Raw genomic sequence first — 4,904 nt, 5'->3', positions numbered from 1 at the left:
GAGGATGAACTGTCCGAATCCATACCTGACAAAAGTCAAAAGGTCGAGGCGGCAGTTGACCCGGTCTTGCCTTCAGAGGTTCTATCTTCGAATGATACCATCACAGAAGAGAATAAAGACGACATCATCCAAATTCTCTTCATCAACACAGACTCCAACGAACAAGGGGGCAATTTGCCCATTCCTTTATTGCATGAAGGAACTTCATTAGAGTCATACCCGGCCGTATATTCGGTCCCACCACCAAGCAACCTAGTTGTATCCTTCGATTGGAACCAACTAGGCAGACCCCGGTTGCCAGCAAGCATACCATTCAGAATTATCGTTCAAATATACAGAATGGTAATGGCTGGCACCACCATTGATGAGGGAGCATCTGTGAGTATCCTTTCCTCTATTGCTTGGAAAGCGCTTGGTTCGCCAGCGCTTTTGCCTGAAATGAGAAATCTGACAGGCTTTGATAAAGGAACCAGTCGACCTTTAGGGATCCTCCCCAATGTGCCTATAACATTGAAAGGTAAGACCGTTCAAATGGACGTGATGGTCGCTCAAGGACCCTTGGATTATAACCTACTCCTTGGACGAGACTATATATATTGCATGGGAGCCATCGTCTCCTCACTCTTTAGAGTAATGTGTTTTCCGCACGAAGGAAGAGTGGTCAAGCTCGTGGACCAGCTTTCATTTCCCGGATCACGCATCGCAAATAGTCATATACCATCCCTAAATGGTCTCTTCACACAAGAAATGTCTCAACCCACGGTCTGCCCTCCTGATGAGCGCGAGTAATTCAGAAGGATATGACTGGAACCTAGGGGGCATGCGTCCTGGTCTGCTTCGGCAGGAAAACTTTGGGTATAGGGTAGGTTTCCGCGGGAGAATATGACTAGTCCGTACCCCGTCCGTGGTTGGAAGAGGGGTTGTTCTGGAATAAGATTCTTTTGTCAAAGTTACGTGAGTTGGCGGGCATCGTCGATCACCTTTGTTTATCTCGGTAGACATCGCCGAAGAAGTGTTTTGTTTGAAAGATTAACAGGACAATCTTTGGGTAACCTGAAAGAGGTAGGCCTCTCTCGGTAAAACAATTGTTTTGGTGGAAGTGAAGTAGAGGTAACCTTGAAACTCTGTTTTATACCTGGGGGCATGCAAACCTTTTGGAGTGCAAGCAAGGGGCGGCTATTTATTTTTTAAATTTTTAGGTCCACCCTTTAAACCTGTAGGTCTAACCCTTTAAACTCGTAGGATTAGTCGTTTCCGAACTTGCATAAAGAAAGGATCCGGAGAAAAGCTTTGTAAGATGAAGCTCCATAAAAAATAGAATCTTAATGAGACATTCTTATCATATGACTGGATTAATCGAGCAGTTTTAGCGCACAGTTCATGCTTGTTAAAAAATAAATGCAAGATCCGAGTAGTTTTAGCACATAGTTCATGCTCGTTAAAAAATAAACATAAGATCGAGCAAATGTTTCCACCCGCGTTTAAGCTCATTAAAAAATGAACTATTCCGATAAATAACCACCGTGAATGTAGCGACATCAGCCATTAAAGCCTTGGTCGTGTTTGCCCACCACCTCCACTTTTCCATTGGCCGATCATTCACCTCCATATGATTGTTTAGCCATTTTGAGGAACAGCTGCGAAGAGTGATTTCACTAGCCATCCTTGTGACACTGCCATGATTTGGAAATTCCAATCCTTCCCTGGAATCAGCTGCTACCCCTTTTTATCACTCGTTCCTCAAAAGACGAGTCTTCTTTAAGCTCTTTTTATCTGACTCGTAAAATATGAAAAGATTGCCGAGTTTTGGCCTTCCAGCTCGTTAAAGTGACTGGAAGAGCTATCCCTCCTCTAGATTTTAATCTTTTTGGACCTGAGGGATTATTGCACAAAAAGATCGAGCACTTGTTTTGTTCGGCTCATTAAAGATATTGAAAATCCATCCCTTCTGTATTGTTTTATACTTTTCCGGACTTAAGGGATTAGATGACGAAAAAGGACTTTTGGAGTTAACTTTATGTACCTTTTCAGACTCTCTAAAAATGAAAAGGACCGAGTTATCCTTGTCGTTAGACTCGTTAAATGCATGAAATAGCGACAAACTTGTCTTTAGACGAGAACGAGTTTCACTATCGCTAGGCTCGCTAAAACATAGCGATGGGCTTGCCCGAAGGGCAAGTTATAGAACAAGCATATGTTATCCTCCTCAAGCTTGACAAAAATAAAGAGGTACTGGTCAGCAATGACTGGGGAAAAATTGGGAGAAACTCAAGAAAACTTTGATGGTAACAAGTCGCTCTTGAACATGACACTTTTCCTCCGTACCACAGTCGGGTTGGGTTGTTTCATTCACCGGTCACGTCACCATGGTCTCGCCATACCATCCATACTTGGGGTAATGCTACCGATCCATCACATCAGTGTCGCCATATGTTCAAGAGAAGTCGTTCAGAGAAGTCACCTGTGTCCCATCCACTACCATACATTATACTCTTTCATGACCGCCACCCTGAATCATATGTCATCAGATCGTTTTCACCTCCATCAAAATCATTAGCTCCGTTCTGTGTCATCGATGTGGGATTCATTAAGGCCCTCCTTTGACGGATCACTTCTTGTTGACATCAGCTCATTATCCAAGAAGTCGATCTAGGAACACCCCCTTCAGTACTTTGAAGCTTGCATGCCTCAATGGCAAGTTTCTCACTTCCGGCGACAGGTATACATCAATGACCTTCGACCGAAAGATTTTGAGTGGTGTTCGACGCCAAGTCCTTTATTCACACCACGTGAATTGTATTGCAGTACCTTGAGGGTCATTATCATTATCGGTGATTCCTCTCGCGCTTGTTAATGGTTTACCTCATTAACCGGTAATCAAGCGATGTCCTTCCATGTTCTACTTCAGAACATTTCTCACATGGATCGACTTGTACTTAGAGTGAAGATCGAACGAGTTTGAAGACCCCGGATCTAGTTTCATCCATCCGGGCTACGATATATATTCAGGAAAGATAAAGACATTGACATGTACATCATTGCAGCAGATAATCATCCTACCCAAAGGATGATAATTTCATCAAAATTATTAGTCTACCATCAGACGATTGTCTGTTCTATGTGTAGAAAAATGAATTTATAAAGCTGAGCATGGGAATGCCTGCCTCAGCTAGATCATGAAAGCAGTATGAAAAATAATATATTGTATTGTATCTTATTACAGGTCTCCTCCCAGCATTGGATGAACTTCGGATCCTCCTAATAAAGCATTTCACCCGATAAACGGCCTCATACTTTAGGGGGCAACTGTTATAGACATTTTTGTGCCTTACAACTATAAGCATGAAATGTCCATAATCTAAGGGATCTAAAGTCCCTAAACATGTTGTTCCTACCCCTAGAGGAACAAGGCTAACAAACCACAGCAATTCACAGAAGTTCTCCACCAGAAACTGCTCAAAAACAAGTCAATTCAGGATCAATTCAGAGGCTCCACTAGCTGTCTGCGCTGAAATGCAGAGATTACACTGGCTAGGTGCACTGCAATGCAGGTAGAAGCACTACCAGGGTGCACTGAGCGGGAAATGACAAATGGCAAGTTCATTCAACGAGGTGGAAAGACCCTGGAAGCTTCCAGAATCTTCTCCAATGACACTTGCCTCAATGAATTCGACTAGTGATAAGTAAGAGGCTCTTAGTCTCCAAGTGGAAGCAAGAACTGACAGAGGGAGAGGACACTAGTCAGATCTCAAGCTGACTCATCCTCTCTCCAAACATCTATATATGGATCTCTCCTCCATGAGATCCACGAGGCTGGAATTTTGTTATTGCAAAGAATTGCTGTTGGTTTGAGATTGGAATCATTGGGTGCTTAATGCTTTGAAGGGAGGTGAAGATAGGAATTTCATTTGCTGGGAAGGAGATGCTGGATTGGAACTCTCTTGGTTGTATCTCCTCCTAAACCTTGTTATTCATCAATAAAGCTATATTGGTTTCTCCTATATGCTGATGTGTCTTTGATGTATGATTGCATTAGTGTATTTGGTTTATTTCTAATCCTGAACTAGTTATGAATATGAATCTATGTCTTTGTGTAGTGTTCCCTTCTTGTGATCTTGCAGGAACCTGTTGAAGTTGGGCGAGCGAGAAGGCAAGTGGCTGGGAACTCTCAAATAGAAGAGAAACCGGATCGAGGGACAAACGGAAGACGCCGGTTAGTCCATCCATCTCTCTTCATTCTTAATTCATAAAGGAAGAATACTAGAATAGCTGTGTATGTTTGTTGCTAAGGCACTGTCACACCTTAGGTGGATAGGATCGTCCTGCATAGGCATTTTTCCCCACAACAGTGCGGATGCATGTCTTGTGATATACATTGTGTACGTATACGTGTTTTGTTGTGTCGTACAACGGATGTAGGAGTATGTATCGTGTTGTGTTGTACACTAGGTGTAGTTGTATGTGTTGTATGTCAGGTGCAGATGCATGTATTGCATGGTGTGGTATGTCGTGTGTGATTGTATGTGTGGGACTTACGCTATGTGTGTGTGAACATGGTTGAGGAGAAGGCACTTGGCGTTTGTCAGGTCTGTTAACCAATCCAAAGTGCGTACAGAATAAGAACAAAGGCAAAAGTAAGGATTAATTATAGGATAACTATCAGTATATTATTTCAATTTTATTATGCATGTGATTTATGATTCTAGTTTATGATGGTTGCATGTGATTTATGATTTTCATCTATGATGGTTATGTTTTGAGCTAACCTAATGAGATATTTTAATACATGTTGATTTTGTCGAATATACTAGTTTGACTTATTGTGACAGGAAGTGAACATGATTGCAAATGTACCTTCTTGACATGTTACTGATGATGTATGATGTGAATTTATTTCATTTTAT

This window comes from Pinus tabuliformis, chromosome 7, assembly GCF_031772625.1.
Source record: "Pinus tabuliformis cultivar Carrire ecotype Pingquan chromosome 7, CPIR1, whole genome shotgun sequence".
Lineage (NCBI taxonomy): Eukaryota > Viridiplantae > Streptophyta > Pinopsida > Pinales > Pinaceae > Pinus > Pinus tabuliformis.
The sequence above is the reverse complement of the archived record's forward strand: the minus strand, read 5'-3'. Positions refer to the sequence as shown.